Raw genomic sequence first — 17,989 nt, forward strand, 5'->3', positions numbered from 1 at the left:
TGTTTTCTGAACTTAATCTTTAACTTTCTTAAATTAGGAATCCTGGCTCGTAATATCCCAGAAGATAATGCTGACATGGCCAGACTTGATTTTAATCTTATAAGGTAAAAATTGAAGTTGAACTTTTAACACATCAAGAAACAAAGACAAAGAATATGCCAAACCTGATGTTCTTCACTCTATTTTTCCTTCACTGTAAGCCCTTGCAGAGTCCATCTTTCTCTCCCCTCCTCTGTTCCCCCGGTTCCTTTCCTCTACTAATACCTCTTCAGTTTTCCTGAGATCCCCTCACCTTTCTTTTTCTTTTTCCTCTTTACCTTTCACATATGAGAGAAAACAACCCTTCACTCAACCTTTGACTTTTCACATTTCAGCCTCTGTATATTTTCTTTTTTCTTTTTTTTTTTTTAAGCGTATCAAATATTTATTTATCTGGGCAACAAAGGACTATGATACATTGACAGGCATGGAAAGTACTGCCAGCACAACTCAATACAATACAACTAGAACTGCTTCCAATATGGCCAGTGAAAATACAGTATACCAGGTGGTCCCAAATGTTTGGAGTTCTCTGAACAAAAAGAGTGAGAGAAAGAGGAAAAATCCCTAACCCTTGGTGTAAAGACAATACTCATTTATTGCTCAAATGATGCTTTTAAGGGAGGACAGTAGAATAAAATAAACTTTTTTTTTTCCTCCTCACAAGACATAGAAGGGTTATCAAACCACTCAAGTTTAAAATTTTTGTTTCCAGGGTCCAATATCACTTTTTTTCTTTCAGTTCAATGAAAAGCTAAATGTAATACTAATTATGTATAAAATTTTATTTTACTTTTTTTTATTTGTTCAGCTGTTTCATTGTCATCTTTAACATGCTACAACAGGGCTAAACTCATGAATCCCCCAAACCTTGAATTTCTAAATAAGTACCATGAACCACATGAGGAACTAATAGGGAAGATTCAAAACCCACTAAACAAGAGGTAAACGAGATCACCAGATAAATAATAAAAAAAAGGGGCGAAAAAACAGACTCAGCATATTTACAAATCCCATTAAATTACACATAAATAAATATATACAGAGACATGAACACTGATTCCCTTATATAACTGTGAATCCTGTTGCTGGAGAAAGTTCAAGTTGGTCGCTTTACCTTGAAGAGGGAAAACTTCTACAACTGAAGACATGACATGGAACTTCGTGTATTTGTGTTCAAGTTTATTCACAATACTAATAAAAATGTCATTATCCTCTTTGCCTTTTTTTTTTAAAGTATGGCTACAATCTGAACTGAAGAGTGTAAGGGAAGGTGGTGATTCAGTCCCATGAAGCTCAATATAATTTTTTAAAACTTTTTTATGTTCTTTTTTTTTAGGAAAAAAAAAAGTTTTTTTAAAATGTTTTTTTTTTTTTTAAGTTGTTGCTGATTTACTGTTGTTGTTTAAAAAAAAAAAAAAAGTCCACAACTCGACAGAACTTTTCCTGGCTGGCTCCACGGCCCGTTCTGTTCTCTTAGGCTCCACTTGAGGGCGGGGGCGTGGTCCGAGGGGGAAGTCGAGGCACCGGGCCCAGTGGACAGCGACTGCCCACTGGCAGTCGAGCGAGCAGTCCCGAGAACCCGGAGAACCCGGGGCACCGGAGGGCGGCGGCAGCGGCAGCAGCAGCAGTAGCAGCAGCAGTGAGGGTCGCCGGTCTGGAGCTGTCACCTGCCGGTGGGGGAGGGGCCGAGTGGGTGGGCGTGCGCGGGCTGGTGAGGCAGGCGGCGGGCGGCGCCGGGGTGGGAGGAGAGCCTCACTTTCTGTGCTTCTCCTCTTTGTCACTGCTTTTGGCGCTGTTGTCCGTGTGGCTGTTGGGGTTGTTGCTGAGGTACATTTTGTCCATGGCCTTGAGGGCCTCGGTGAGATAGTCCTGCAGCGCGGTGACCAAGGCGCACACCGCCGGGCTGCCGAAGCCATGGGAGATGAGGTTGAAGTGAGTCAAGCAGCTCTGGATGCCGGGCTCCAGGATGGGATTGGGCCGCGAGTTCCCCAGGGGAGATCGGTCCTGAGCCAGCAGGTCGGTGAACTCTTTGCATATCTGTTTTGTAGCCAGGAGCATGTTTTTTCTTGTCACTTGCTCATTGGGATCTGAAGGTTGTCGGTTTAGAAATTCAGCTACTGCTTTGGCAGGAAATTCGGTTTCGCACACTTACCCAAAGTCCCTGGCTAGGTGGACGGCTTCTCCCTCCACTAGTGATGTGAGCAGGGTAACGTTGGCAGCTTTACGTCTCCCTGCTGGCAGATTTAATCCTATTTTGTCCAGTTTTTCTCTTAAAGATCTTCCTCCATTTTTAGACTTCGCCCTCCGGAGCACTCCGCCCAGCAGCGACGCGTTTAGACATTCGGGCGGTGAGAGGCGCCGCTGCACTTCCGCCACAGTGACCTTTACTTCGAGGTGGAGCTGAGGAGTGAGAGTCCACCCGGAACTGAACAGAAAACTTCGTTGGGGTTCACCACGCCACCGAAGAGGTTGTCCTTGTTAATAGGGATGGCGGAGACGACTTGGACAGGGACACGGGGCCTTTCTTAATTACAGTTTGATCTGGGATGTTAATACCCGGGTCTTCTACATGCGGGACGTCCTCGATGGCGTGAGGTAAGGAGTGGATGGGGAGGTCTCCGAGTCCCGTGCTGGAGGTCCTCGTGCCGCCGGTAGTCCCTGCGAGGATCCAGGCCCGACAGCTGGTGGGGCAGCCCCCGGTGCGTGTGCAGGAGCACAGACTCCTGGCTCTGCCTCTGGCCGGGCCAGCCCGGGTGCTGCGGCTGCAGCTGGGCGTGCAGGGGGTTCAGGCTGTAGGGGTCGTTAACGTGGGAGTAAGGATCTTGCGACTGGGGGTAGATAGGCTGGTAGGGCGGGGGGAAGTAAGGGGGCTGGAAGTCGGCATTGGGGGTGTGGGACAGCGGCGGGGCGCTCCTGTAGGGAGATTGACCTACAGTGCCCAGCTGGGGCAACCGCGCCGTCCCGTTGCTGGTGCCGTCGTGACAGACCATAGCTGAAAAACTGTGAACTAACATCTGCGAAGAGTCTGGGGTAACGAGTCAGGGTGGAAAAAAAAAAAAAAAAGCAAGCCCGGAGCACCCGGCTGCCCAGCCGCCCGAGCGCGCCCCACACAAAAGGCGCCGAGAGCCCCGCGCCACCCAAAGACTCCAGTCACCGCGCGGACGCTCCCCCGAGCGCCGGAGCCCCGCTCGGATCCATGAGAACTTGAACATCCGATTCGCGAGGCTCCTTCAGCTGGTCGAACCCACGGTCTCTATCCTGCCGTGATCAGTTACGATACAAAGTTCTTTTAAAAAAAAATGAAGAACCCCCAAAAAGGAAAAAGTGTGTATGAGTGTGTGTGTGTGTGTGTGTGTGTGTGTGTGCGCGTGTCGCTTAATCCGTGTCTCTCCTCTTTTCTTAGCGGCGGCTTCACTTGAGCTTCTAATAACCGCGCTGGGCAGCGTTCCTGCAGCCTCCTAATAGCAGAGATTCATGACTATTAATATTACACGAATACTTAATAAGGGAAGAATGCCTGGAAATCGAGCGTGAAGCGGGGAGGCAACTCGCGCCGGAGCAGGCTCTCAATGCAGTCCATTGACGGGAGTCTCAGTGTAGCAAATCGGAGGTGGAGAGAGAGAGCGCGAGAGACAAAAAGCGGGCGAGAGAGGGAGCGGGGGAGCGCGCGGGGGGCCGCGGCGCGGCGTCTGGCGAATCACAGGGAAGGGGCAACATTTTAAAAGGTTGCAGGGCATGCAAAAGTGAAAGAGAAAGAGGGAGAGAGGGAGACCGAGGTGCGGAGCGCAGAGAGGGAGAATGTGTCTGCGTGCGTGTGTGAGAAAGTGTGGGCGACCGAGAGGAGCGCGGAGTGGGCAGAGGGGAGGGAGGAAAGGAGGGAGAGCCCGAGAGGAGGAAGGGAGGGAAAGAGGGAGGGAGGAGGAGGAGGAGGAGGGGGCTGAGCCGGAGCTCGCGGAGGGGGAGGCCGTGGGGGAGGGGGAGGGGGAGAGGAAGCCAGCGAGGACAATCAGACCTAAAAGGCTGGGGCAGACCTCGGGTTGTAGCGGGGGTCGCGGGTAGCGGGCAGGAGCTGCTGGGGACCGCGTCCGGGTGTTCATCGGGCTCTCCGCTCCGGAGGCGCTGCCCGGCCCTCTCCGGCCACGGGCTCCTCTGCTCCCCAGCGGAGTCTGGGACTCCGGACTCGACTGCCCGCTGCAGCGCGGCTCCTCCACGGCCCAAAGCCCGGACTGAGACCCGCCCGTCCGCTTCATGGGCCCTCTCCTCGGCCTCCTCTCGAGCTTCCCTTCGGACACCGGGACCGGACTGTGCGCTCGCGGCCGCTGTGGCTTCTTCCCGGGCCTCGGCTCGGGGAGGGGGAGCCGGGACTCGGCCCGGGGCGCGCACAGACACGAGGCGGCCCAGCCCGGGCCTGTATATTTTCTTTACAGGGTTTTTAGTTTAGGTATAAACTTAGGTCATTGATTCATTTTAAATTAATTTTTATATATAGGTGTGAGGTAGGGGTTCAACTTTACTTTTTTGCATGTGACTGTCCAGTTGTCCTGCATTATTTGTTGAATAGATTTTTTAAATCGTCATTGGGTGGGCTTGGTCTGCTGTGTTTCTATGTTCCATTATGCCAACACTACTTCACTACTGTAGCTCTGTCTTATGTTTTGAAATCAGCAGCTGAGTTTTCCAACTTTGTTTTTTTTTTCTCAAGATTATTTTGGGCTCGGTGTAGTGGCCCACACCTGTAATCCCAGAGACTCAAGATGCTAAGGGAAGAGGATAGCAAGTTCCACTCCAGCCTTGGGCAATTCAGCCAGTTCCTGTCTCAAATAAATAAATAAATAAATAAAACCAGGCTAGAGATACAGTTTAGAGCACTTGCAGGTTTAATCCCCAGTTCTAGAAAGAAAAAAAAAATGATTGCCCATTCAGGGACACTTGCATTTCCACATAGTTTTTAGGAACACTTGTCCCTTTCTGCAAAAAAAGGTAGTTGTAATGGGATTGTGTTCAATCAATCAATAGGTGATTTGGGAAATGTTGCCATTCAGGAGTATTAAGTCTTCCAACCCATAAACATGGGATGTCTTTTCATTCATTTCAGTTTTTCTTCACTTTGTTCCATCATTATTTTGTACCTTTCAGTATGCAAGTTTTATATGTTAAATTTATTCTTAAATATTTTTATTCTTTTTGATGCTATTGTAAGTAGGTTTGTTTTTTGAATTTCAGTTTCTGATTGGTCCTTGCTAATGTATACAGTTGCTTTTTGTCTATTAATCATATATCCTGCAACCTCCATGCATTTTTTTTATTGGTGCTATTAGGTTTTCTTGTGAGTTTCTTGGGATTTTCTGTATATATAAAACATCATGGCATCTGTGTGTGGGGATAACTTCCCTTTTTTTTTTTTCTAATCCTGAGGATGCCTTTTATTTTTTGGTGAGTTTTCCTGACGGAAACCTCTAGCACAATGTTGAATATTAGTGATAAGAAAGGCTTTTCTTTTTAAGTATTGGGGCTCGAGCTCAGGAGCACTTAACCAATGAGCCACATCCCCTTGTCATTTTTTTTTGAGACAGTTCTGGCTAAGTTGTTGAGATTGGCTTTGAACTCTAAATTCTCCTGCTTCATCCTCCTGAGCTTCTGGGATTACAGGTATGCACACCGCTCCTGGCTTGTCAGGTGCTTTTTTGTGCATCTATTGAGATGATCAGATTTTTTTTTGTTCTTTATTCTGTTAGCATTATATTAACTGTTTTTTTCTGTTTTAAGACTATTTTTTAGTTGTAGCTGGACACAATATCTTTATTTTTATGTGATGCTGAAGATCAAACCCAGTACCTCACAGTGTAAGGCAAGTGCTCTACCACTGAGCTACAGAGCCAGCCCTTAACTCTTTTTTTTTTTATACTTACCCCAACTCCACATTATTGGGATAAACTCAATTTGCCATGATGTATAATTTTTTTCTATTTTTGTGGATTCAGTTTGTTAGGATTTTTTTGTGTCAACATACATAAGAGGTAGTGGTCTGTAGTTTTCTTGGGACACGTTTATCTGGTTTGGTATCAGGAAATAGAGTTAATAGAATGAACTGGGGGATTCAATCTCCTATTTTCCCAGAGTTTTTGATCATTTTCACTACTTAAACATGTTTGACTCAGGAGCCTGCCCACAGGAATTTGAAGTCCAGAGAGTGGAAGTCTACTTCATTAGTCATTTTAAAATTATTTCTGCATTTTAAGTTATTCTTTTGGCCTTCCTGTTAACATCATTTTTGTGACCACTCTGAAGGCAAAACAAGTATTTCACCTTTAGAATGTTCTACTGTTTTTCATCAGTGTGCACAGCCCATTGGTAAGTAAATCTAAATTTGAACATCCTAGATAAAAGTGATCACAGTCTAAAATGAGGGTATTATTTGTAGTTTGGTGTTTTCCATTTCTGTTGAAGTGTTTTAAGTTTCTGATGGCCTGATGAGGTTACCCAAGTGGTTCCTTGGAGGGACCACTGTGTGACCAGCTGGACAAGTAGACCTTTTAGCACAACTTTTTAGAACTTTTTAGAGCTCTGAATGTCAGGCTCACAGTTTGTAATTTGGATCTTTTTGGCTTTGATCACATTTCTAGTACTGACCTCTTCCAAGATAAGCTGTAAACCACATAAGCTGAGTCTTCGGTGACGCTCGCTTCTCTCCTTTCTAGAGTTGTTGCCTGTAATCTGTACCCTTTTGTGAAGACAGTGGCTTCTCCAGATGTAACTGTTGAGGAGGCTGTTGAGCAAATTGATATTGGTAAGTTAGAGAAACCATTTTGAGGACTGACTGAGGAGGGGATTATTTGAATTCTAATGAGATTTTCTTTCCATTATTAGTGAAACAAAGATAGTTACTTCTCCAAGATTATCTTCTGGGATAATTATAACTTTTCTGTTTTATTATCTATTTGTGGTATGGAGTTTTATTTAGGTATTTTTTTCTTTATTTGCTTTCCTTTTTAAGACAAGAATTAAAGAGAACTTTGTGTACAGTGACTATAAAGATATTTTTTTGTTGTTGTTCTTGAAAGGTGGAGTGACCTTACTGAGGGCCGCAGCCAAAAATCATGCTCGAGTGACAGTTGTGTGTGAACCAGAGGACTATGTGACAGTGTCCACAGAGATGCAGAGCTCCGATAGTAAGGACACCTCTTTGGAGACGAGACGCCAGTTGGCCTTGAAGGTGGGGGATGCACTAAAGTTACATCTGATCCAGGCATGGTGGTGCAAGCCTGTGATCCCAGTGACTTGGGAGGCTAAGTCAGGAGGATTGATGGCAAGTTCCAGGGTAGCCTCAATAATTTAATGAGGCCCTAAGCAACTTAGTGAGACCCTGTCTCAAAATGGAAAATAAACAGGGCTAAGGATATGACTTAGTGGTTAAGACCCCTTGGTTCAATCTCTGATACTCCAAAAAAAGTGATGTTTATCGAGTGCAGTGTTTGCCAACCAAATGTATTCAGTTCTTGCTTAGATATATCACCTAACAAGGCTTTGTTTGGAACTTCTATCCTTTTGTTAAAAATAGAATCTACCAAAAAGAATGAAAGACAACAGGAAGGGATCATTTGTAGAGTTATTCGTTGTTTGTGTCATGTTTGTCTCATGCACAGGAACCAGGTATGCAGTTTGCTGTGGGCCTAAAATTCTCTTATCCCTGTTGCTAGTGTCTCACAAAGCTTACACCTTTTGTAGGCATTTACTCACACAGCACAATATGATGAAGCAATTTCAGATTACTTCAGGAAGCAGTACAGTAAAGGAGTGTCTCAGATGCCCTTGAGGTATGGAATGAACCCTCATCAGACTCCTGCCCAGCTCTACACACTGAAGCCCCGGCTTCCCATCACAGGTAAAGCCTAGTGTTGTGTGACTGTGCTGTGTATGGATACTTGTGTGACTTTCTCTGCATTGTACTGATATGAGTCACATTTAGAAAATAAGATAAATTATATAATACCTCTTGCAACTATCCAAAATTGGGATACCAGTTGGACTTGTGAAATGTTGAAGAAATCTGGGGTGGCAAAGAGGTCAAGTTGGAGATGCAGATTAGAATGTCCTTCATATGTGGATTGATATTTGTAAAGATGTGGGATAGGATGGGATGCCTGGGTTTCACAGGGGAGGATCAAGACCAAGCCTTGGGGTGCTTCTCCACTTGGTAGCAAAGCAGTGGAGGGACCAGTGGAGGAAAACCTACACATTTTGATGAGGTGGAATGCTTTAGAATAGAGGAAGGACTTTTGGGGAGTGATTCAAGGAGCAGTTTCCTTGGAATGATAGCTTTAGAATCCATTTGAAGTGGGCCAGAACACAAATTTGAGGTTTGGAAATAATGATACAGAATTCTTCAAACAAATTAGGATTTCCATTGGTTTCTAGAGTGAAAAGAGGGTTTTCAGTGTTTGTTCTTGATGTGGACTGTTGGAACAAGTCCTTGGTTAGGGAGAGTGGAGAACAGGCAGAGAGAATTATAAGTGTGGCAGCTTTGGAGACCAAGCACTGATAGAGCAAGAGCAGCCTTGTTCACAATACAAGGGCACGCCCAGAGCCCACAGGCTGGCATCTTTGCTGGTGGGAAGAAGCAGGCCTTCCTGTCAGCTTTCTTTGTTGGCCTCAACAGCTTGGGGAGAGGTGAAGGGGAGCAGGATAAGATGTCTGTTAACTTAAAATGCTCTTCTCCTTCCCCTTCACATTCTTTCACTATCTGTTTTTATTCTACCTCAGGTACATTTTGTGTCTAACAATACTCATGTCTCCATTAACTCCATAACAGACATGACTGTCTTAACTAATCTCTGCTTTCTTTCTTGGCCTTCTTGTTTCAACAACAGAGAATCTTAAAAATGTGCAGCAGATGATGTCACACCTGCTTGAAACCCCTTTCAGCCTTTCCTCTTCAAGCACCTGCCCAGATCTATTTCCTCTGCAGCACCCTCACCCCGCTCCCTAAAAAATACTTCAAAGTCTCCCCAGCCTCCCTCCCTAAAAGATATGTGTATATATACTTACATATACAATAAGTATATATAGTAAATATATATATATATATATAAATATGTATTTTATATATTACAAATATATAATAAATGAATACATATTTATATATTTATGTATATTTATTCTACATATATATGTATTTGTATGTTTACATATATTAATATATATAGGGGCTGGGGATGTGGCTCAAGTTGTAGCGTGCTCGCCTGGCATACGTGCAGCCTGGGCTCGATCTTCAGCACCACATAGAAACAAAGATGTTGTGTCCGCCAAAAAATAAATATTAAAAATTCTCTCTCTCTCTCTCTCTCTCTCTCTCTCTCTCTCTCTCTTAACAGTATACATTTATAAATATAGTACTCTTTGAACTTAGGTGAGTGACAGAAGAAACAAATTAGACAATAATGAATTGTAAAAGTAAAATATTTCACAAGACGTACAATAATTCATAATAAAGTGAGGCACCCTGTATATAGCTCCTCATCTCCCTTGCTTCATAGACAAAGTAGCTGTGTCGGAGTGAGAGAATAATTGGTTTTTGAAACATCTCAAGAGTTGAGTACCAGTTACCCTTCAAGATATTTAAAGACACTAATAATTGGTCAGCCAGAAAGTTCTGCAGAGAAGTTCTGAATCTAGTAAATAGCTAAGTAAATAGAAATTGTCTCATTTCTAGTCATAAGAAACTAGTCATTACAATCATACACACAATTCCATCTTTACTCTTGCTTCAGTTTTGTTTCCAGACACACAAACAAGCGTTTACCTTGTAATTAAATCACTGTCAAAAACATTCAAACCATATGATAAAGCAAGATGTCCTTTATTCACTGATGTATCCCAAGTGCCTGAGAAGCCACTAATGTGGTAGGCAGTTAGCAAACATTTTGTGCAAGGTTTTTACTTTTTTCAAAAAGTCTCTACTATTCAAGATAACATGTGGGAAATGAAATCATGCAGATTTGTTTTTAGTTAGTGCTAGCTCACTGTTTGCTTATATGCACATCTTATGTTTATTCATGAGAGATACTAGTTCATGCCAAAGGTAGGAAAATAGTTAATGCTAGACTCTGAAGTTGCAGGCTGTTCCTAATTCTCCTTTCCTCCCACCCGCACCTCTTGCTTTAGCTTGTAGTATAATTTTTTCAATTGACAAATTGTAAAATTGTCAATATGTACTCTTTATCTATAATTACAACAATTATCTCAATTCTGAATTTACATGGATCTCTGACTGATTTCCAGTTTTGTCCCGATTCCTCCTGTACCTGAAACTCTATTGTTGATTGATGTCTAGTCTGGCTGGATCTGGTCCTTCAGCAGTGTGTGTGCCTAGCACCTGTATATGAGTTCACGCTCAGCTGCTTTGGTTTTCTTTGTCAAGTTCCTATATGTTAGTGTCTCCTTGCTCTTAATTGTACTTTACTTGAAACATTTGTGTAGACTTGATAAGTTTTATTTTTTAAGGACTGTAAAGTGTGTGTGTGTGTGTGTGTGTGTGTGTGTGTGTGTGTGTGTGTTTGTATACAGTGCTCAACGGAGCGCCTGGATTCATAAACCTGTGTGATGCTTTGAATGCATGGCAGCTGGTGAAGGAACTCAGAGAAGCTTTAGACATTCCAGCCGTGGCCCAGCAGGTAAAGCACTGTGTTCCTGAATGCTCTGGAGCTGCTCACCATGTGTTTCCTTTAAAATCCTTTTATATGCTTTTGTATACTTGACATGCTGTAATGTGAATCTAGGTGTTCTGTGAAGGTTTCAGTGAGTCTAGTGATAATAGTATCAATATAATAATATCATAAAATACAATAGCACATATAATTATTTGACTGTGTTATGAGATAGGAAAATCAGGCCTTTTTTGCTGTGTAAGCATGATTTTATCAGTCAAATGTTTTTCTATGTTTAAAAATGAATCTTAATAAAAGATGAAGAAGTTGTTCTTATGACACTTCATCTGTTGCTCCCCCTGCCCCCCTGCCCCAATACTGGGGATTGAACCCAGGGGCACTCTACCACTGGGCTACATCCCCAACCCTTTTACTTAAATGTTATTTTGAGACAGAGTCTTACTAAGATGCTAAGGCTGTCCTGGAACTTGCAATCCTCCTGCCTTAGTCTCACAAATTGCTGGGATTATAGGACTGCACTACTACAACTTTTTTTTTGTGATTGCAAATTTTTTTAAGAGAGTGAGAGAGGGGGAGAGAGAGAGAGAGAGAGAGAGAGAGAATTTTTAATATTTATTTTTTTTTAGTTCTCGGCAGACACAACATCTTTGTTTGTATGTGGCGCTGAGGATCGAACCCGGGCTGCACGCATGCCAGGCGAGCGCGCTACCACTTGAGCCACATCCCCAGCCCTACTACAACTTTTTATAGCCATGTATGAGATACCCTTTTGCTTCTGAATTTAAACCCTAATTCATATATATATATATATATATATATATATATATATATATATATACACACACACACACACACACACACACACACACACACATATGTTATAGAATTAAGAATATACATATGGATACACACACATATCACCAGCTTTGCTGACAGTGCAACATATAATTATTTCTCAATATTTATTACTTGTTAAAGCAATAGGAGCAGGGAAGAAATAATTGGTGTGTGTTACCAAGCAAAACAGAAAGAGTCAATAAGGAAGTAGCCCAGCTTCCTACACACTGGGTGCTATCAAGTTTCAGTGACTCTGTTTGCAGAGGCTAGAGAGGAGATTAAAGCCCCAACCCTACCCTCCTGCTGCCTTGGTTCCCCCAGCAACTCTATTTTTGGTGTTTAATTTTGTGGATAAGTAGGATTTTATTTGGCACAGGTGGTAAAAAATGTGCTGCATAGACTAGATGTTTAAAAGAGTCTTGATTTAGGAGTTGACTACTAGCAACTTGAGGCTTTAAGTTTATTGATTATTTTGTGGTTTTTGCTATAGGAGCTGCGGTTGGAATTCCACTCAGTGAAGATGAGACCAAAGTCTGCGTGGTCTATGACATGTATAAAACCCTTACACCCATATCAACTGCATATGCAATAGCAAGAGGTGAGACTAATAGGATTTTTATTTTGGGGGGAGAAAAAGCAATATTTTATCCTAAACAGAATAAAATAGTGATGTCGTTGTTTCAGTATAAAATTTCAAGTTATATTTGTTTTTATTAATACTTAAGAATGAGTATGAGTACCTTGGAACAAACTTGTTCATAAAATTATGTTAGATTTTAATGTGATAAATGGAATTTTGTACATATAATTTGACATTGAATGCATTTTGATTATATATGATAAAACTATATATTACTTTAACTATAAAACTATGTTGTTTTATATACTTCAGAAATATCTAATTCTTGAGTTTATTAACATGGATTTCATTGTAATTGTATAAAAGATTATTGAGAAACCTATTGTAGTTTATCATCTATACCAGAGTCAACAAACTATAACCTTCAGACTGAATCCAGCCTGTTTTCTATATTTATAATGTTTGATTAGATCCCGGCCACATGCATTTTTGTGTATTTTTAGTGGCTGATTTTGAACTCCAGCTGCAGATCTGAGTAGTTGCAATAGAGACCATTAAATGCAAAGCTTAAAGAATGTTTACTGTCTGGCCCTTCACAGAAAAATTGTTCAGTGCCATTCTAGAAGGTAAAATTCATGAAAGCTTGCTGATTGCTTCAGTTAAATGACATTGATGGATCTGTTAATTGTCTTATGTAAACAATAATAAAAACGGATTTTTATATGATCATATAGGCATGGCTTAAATGTCATTTTCTGTTCGAGTTTGAGTGAATACCTTATTTTTATTTTTATTTACAGGGGATTATAGGATGTCTTCTTTTGGTGATTTTGTTTCATTATCTGATGTTTGTGATGTCCCAACTGCAAAAATTATCTCCAGAGAAGTAAGTGGACATTCATGTATTTTGATCTGTGTGTAACTGAGTAAAGAATTATTCATTCATAGTGTTTTTTGAAGCTATAACCTATATAGTATTTATATTTGTACCTGCTATAAATTAGCGAAGTATATCATGTAGAATGTTCATATATTTTATGTAGTGCATGAATGCTTATTTTTCTAATTTTGAGATGTAGTAAATTGATTTTAAATGGATATCTGATGTTTGGGTAGTTTTTCTTTATATATGTAATTCTTTTAAGTTCTCTAGTGAATATTATTGCCAAAGTTGCTGTTTCTGAAGAGCCGGGCCATGTTGGTTGCTAATGAAATAATGAAATACCTTTGTAGATCCTGAAAGAGACCATAATTGGCAAAAATATAAATTGATTTGAATACCTAACAAACATACCATAAAGGTGATGTTGCCATTGGTGTTGGGGAAACAGAAAAGGAAAATGTTATCTCTCTGGTTGCATATGGTCTGTTTGTCTTGCTGTGGAAGAGCAGGCTTTACCTGATGCTCTTGAACCAGGTCCTGACAGAGCCTGGGCTAGAACCTGTGTCACCTAGTGCAGAACATCACCTTGTGAAAAGAATAATAAGAATTGGGTTTTCTTCCTGTGGTATATGTAGTAGAGCAAACCCTCATGTTCTTAGTTAAAACTGAAGAAAACTAGCCAACGACAACAACAAAATTACAAGAAAAGCAAAGAGATAGGGTCAGTTGTAGAAAATAATTCTATTAAAATAAAGTTTAAAGAATTTTAGTATCAGCATTATCTGTTGGTAGAAACTTGTAAATGCTATAATATTTAAGACAAATAATTTTTGCTAGACTTTTCAGTCATTTTTTTAAAATATAGAAACTAACATTTAATGTACTTCTAGGAGTCTGATGGTATTGTTGCCCCAGGATACGAAGAAGAAGCCTTGAAAATACTTTGTAAAAAGAAAAATGGAAACTACTGTGTTCTCCAGGTTAGTGAAATTAGTTGGAAACATTTATTTGCTCTTATTTTGTGTTTCTCTTTCCCCTTGTTTAATCTTTCCTTTATGCAGACACCTTAATTTATCCCTCTCCACTGTGACATCTTTATCCTTAATTCTGCAGTTTCTTATTAATTTGGGGGTTTAAGGTAAGGATATAACTTCCTTTGGTAAGGATATAACTTCCTTTCTATTCATGATTTTTTTTTTAAGAATTTGATGTGGTTTCCTGTTCAAAGGGTGTGTTGTTGCGTGAGAAAATCTCCTCATCCTTTTCTGCTATTCTATTTTCTTTTTTAGAAGTAACTTTCTTGCTATCTTTCTTGAAATAGCATATACATATTTATCAAACAATAGCACTTGCATTTCTTTTTTTTCTGTTTTCTTACTGAGACAGGTATACCCTGCTTCTGAGTTAGGAGTTTTTCCCATTCTATACATCTTAACTTACTAGCTAGTCACCAGTCACCTCTGCACACACCTCTTCAGTGAATAACTTGAAAAAGTCCTAGAAGTTGAAATAGGACTGAATTGCAGGCTGTATATATTGATGATTCTGATAGATCCTACCCCTCTTAGTGGTCACACAACCAATTCATATGTTTATTTTTTTTGATTCAACTTAGGGGTGCTTACCACTAAGCCATATCTGCAGCCCTTTTTATTTTTTATTTTGAGATAGTTTCACTACACTCCTTAAAGCTTTGCTAAGTTGCTGAGGCTGGCTTTGAACTTGGAATCCTCCTGCTTCAGCCTTTTGAGCTTTGCTGTATAACCAATTTAATGTGCTAATGGGCATTGTAAGAGTGCCTGTTTTCTCAGTATATCGACAACATTGTATGTTTTTAACTTTTTCCTCTTCACAGATAGGTGAATGTAGCATCTCATTGCAGTTTTAATTTCTCATTATGTTTGGAGTGACTGTCTTCATATTTAAGAGTATTTTTACTTTTTTTTTAATGAACTATTTTCTATCTGTTTTTCTGTGAGGGTCTTGAGGTCTTTCCTTACTGATTTTTATGAATTCTTCTGTATCAGTACGATCAGCCTATGAAAGTAAAAACTCATAATACAATTTCCCACAAGGTCTTATTAGAAAATCTGTAGAATCCCAACTTTACATGCTGGAAGTTGCTAAGTATACAGTTTATTGTTCCTGAGTATCTTAGGGGGATTGGTTTCAGTTCAAGGATGCTCAACTCCCTTTACAAAGGGTTCAAAATTTGAGAGAAGATCACAGTAAATAACAAAATCCCTTCCAGACAGCAAAGGTACAGAATGCCAGTTCTATTTTCTCCAACTTAACTTCTAATTCCAATGTTAGCTAGGTATTTTGTAATAGTTTTTTAGAAAGAAAGAAAAACTAGAAGGTAATTCCCCGCCCCCTTGGTTACTGGGGATTTAACTCAAGGGTACTCGACCACTGAGCCACATCCCCAGCCCTATTTTGTATTTTATTCAGATACCGGGTCTGACTGAGTTGGTTGTGCCTCAGCCTCCTGAGCCACTGGGATTGCAGGCATGTGCCACTGTGCCTGGCTTAGAATGTAATATTTTTGCTACAGTAGTTAATGTAACTGAGAACATACGCTTCCTGGAATAATTGGTTTTATTTTAATTTTTTTCTTATTTATATATTCCCCACACTTTTTTAATTGGTGCTGTACAGTTATGCAAAATAATGATTTCATTAATATTTGTATGTGCACATAATATAACAATATAATTTGGTTAGTTTTGTTCCCTAGTATTTCTCCTTTCCTCCTCCCACTCTCCTTTTCCCTCTCCCTGTGCCCTTTCTTTATTCTATTGGTCTCCCTTCCATTTTGGAATAATTGCTTTTCATATGTTGTATATAAGTTGTAACTTAATAACTAAACATTTTGGAACAAAATATTGATGCCTGGGTGTAGTATTATATCTATATTAAAACAATCTCATGTTTGCATTAGGAAAATGAATGTAATTTTATGTAGGATGAAATCTTTTAAACATAAATGAAATGCAAAAATTTAAAGATGTGGACCTAATACTTTTAACTTTTTAAATTTGTGTCTTAGATGGATCAGTCTTACAAACCAGATGAGAATGAAGTTCGAACTCTCTTTGGTCTTCGTTTAAGCCAGAAGAGAAATAATGGTGTCATCGACAAGTCATTATTTAGTAATGTTGTTACCAAGAATAAAGAGGTAAGTTTGAAAATATCTCAACTGAATGCTAGTAACTTTAGTAGGTCTGTTTTTTAGCATTTATAAATTAATATTAAGGGCCATATCTGCAACTATATGCAAATGGATATAATCCTTGTACTGAGATGGATATTTAGGTTGCTTCTCAGTGCTTGTTCTCAGTGCTGTGTTCAGTGTCATTGTGTAGATAGTTTGTATACTTGTATGGCTTGTTTCTTTGAAGGAGGAATGTATTAGGGTAATGGTGATTTGGGGAGGCTTATGTATTTTATCTCATTTAATCTCAGGGCACTAGGGGCAATGTCTGTCATCTCTTGTAAATATCACATAACTGTGACATTAGGTTCATTTTGAAAATGTGCTCAAGTGAGCATGCTCAGTGACATGCACCTGTAATTCTAACAACTTGGAAGGCTGAGGTGGGAGGATCCCAAGTTCAAAGACAACATCATTAACTTAGTGAGGACTAGGGATGTAGCTCAGTTGAATTGCCCGAGTGCAATCTCTAGTACCCTCCACCAAAAAAATATTGCCCAGCGTACACATTAGGAAAGTGGATGAACTATTATTTATTTTCTGAAATAACTTCTTTTTCAATATTAGTTTTAGGTGGAAACAGTATCTTTATTTTATTTTTATGTGGTGCTAAGGATCAAACCCAGGGCCTCATGCATGCTAGGTGAGCACTCTACCACTAAACCACAACCCTAGCCCATGAAATAAGTTTTTTTCTTTTTTTGGTGATGGGAATTGAACCCAGAACTACACCCCCTGGACACTAAAAATCTTTATTTGGCTTTCAATTTGGAAGGATATTTTTCTGTATCTAAAATTGTGTGTACTGCTTTTTTTCCAGTGATTTGCTTTCTTTCTTTATTTTTGTGTTATTAAAAAATTGAATGTAGGGATGATTTGGCACTGAGTTTGATTCCCAGGCCTTTTTATATTATCGTTTTACTTTGAGAGAAGGTCTCACTAAGTTGCTGAGGCAAGCCTAGAACTTAGGGGTCCTTGTCCCTCAGCCTCCTGAGTTGCTGGGATCCTAAGTATGTGTGTACCACAGTGCCTGGCTTTTCTAGTGCTTTAAAGGTATCACTGCTTTGTTTTCTGGTTTCATTTGGTATGAAAACCTGGAGAGAGATTTTGAGGGTCTCGATGGTGGCATTTTGCTCCAGAAGGCCAAGTTATACTTCTGGCAGGCAAGTAAAAGGTATCAGTCAAGAGTTGAGCTGATTGGAATGTGGGCTTCAGTTTGTGAGGACTGGTCTGTTGATGGGTCAGCTGTGCTCTGCAGAAGCCATGGGCATCCATTAGTATCCTCTCCTCTGGACTCCAAGTGTGTCCTTAGCTCTGAAGCTGGCAGCATCTATGCCCAGCTTATTGGAAAGTGCCTTGAGGGGAAACCATAGGTTGTCAGGCTTATATTTTCCTGCTCCAGTCTCTAGAATCTTTCCTGTCAGTATTTGCTGTTGTCTGAGCTCTGGGTCCATCTTTTTGTCATTCCTGGAAAAGGACTGGTCTTTTTGCAAGCGGTTTATTTACTAAGGAAGAAAAAGAAGTTCTCATTCATGAAGTTGCACCTAGAATGAAAATAAGCTTTAAAGTGTTTATCAGGATAGTTCTGTCTATTAAGCATGGGGTGAATAAGATATCTTTCTTGTTTTTCTTTATTGATTTAATGTATATTTTTTACTTTTTTTATTAGCATTGCTTCAATGCAAAGAAACATGTAGACATTGTACATAGGGATATCTTTGAGCCTTTGGGAGTTCATTCTTTATCAGGTCTGTGAGGTTCTGAATTTT

The 17,989-nt window shown here is 40.4% G+C and overlaps 2 pseudogenes across 1 annotated transcript in view; one reads left to right on the forward strand and one right to left on the reverse strand.

Annotated features, from left to right (window-relative positions):
- Nucleotides 1–17,989, forward strand: part of LOC143389930 (bifunctional purine biosynthesis protein ATIC-like) — a 33,803-nt pseudogene that overhangs the window by 8,286 nt on the left and 7,528 nt on the right. Inside the window, exons 4-12 of the transcript XR_013090186.1 lie at nucleotides 38–104; nucleotides 6,741–6,829; nucleotides 7,104–7,255; nucleotides 7,768–7,924; nucleotides 10,606–10,700; nucleotides 12,003–12,141; nucleotides 12,924–13,009; nucleotides 13,897–13,986; nucleotides 16,056–16,184. The product of XR_013090186.1 is annotated as a bifunctional purine biosynthesis protein ATIC-like (transcript). The remainder of the gene's footprint in view (nucleotides 1–37; nucleotides 105–6,740; nucleotides 6,830–7,103; nucleotides 7,256–7,767; nucleotides 7,925–10,605; nucleotides 10,701–12,002; nucleotides 12,142–12,923; nucleotides 13,010–13,896; nucleotides 13,987–16,055; nucleotides 16,185–17,989) is intronic.
- LOC143389939 (transcription factor AP-2-alpha pseudogene) lies at nucleotides 1,795–3,056 on the reverse strand (annotated as a pseudogene).

This window comes from Callospermophilus lateralis, unplaced genomic scaffold (genome assembly GCF_048772815.1).
Source record: "Callospermophilus lateralis isolate mCalLat2 unplaced genomic scaffold, mCalLat2.hap1 Scaffold_74, whole genome shotgun sequence".
NCBI classification, from domain to species: Eukaryota; Metazoa; Chordata; class Mammalia; order Rodentia; family Sciuridae; genus Callospermophilus; species Callospermophilus lateralis.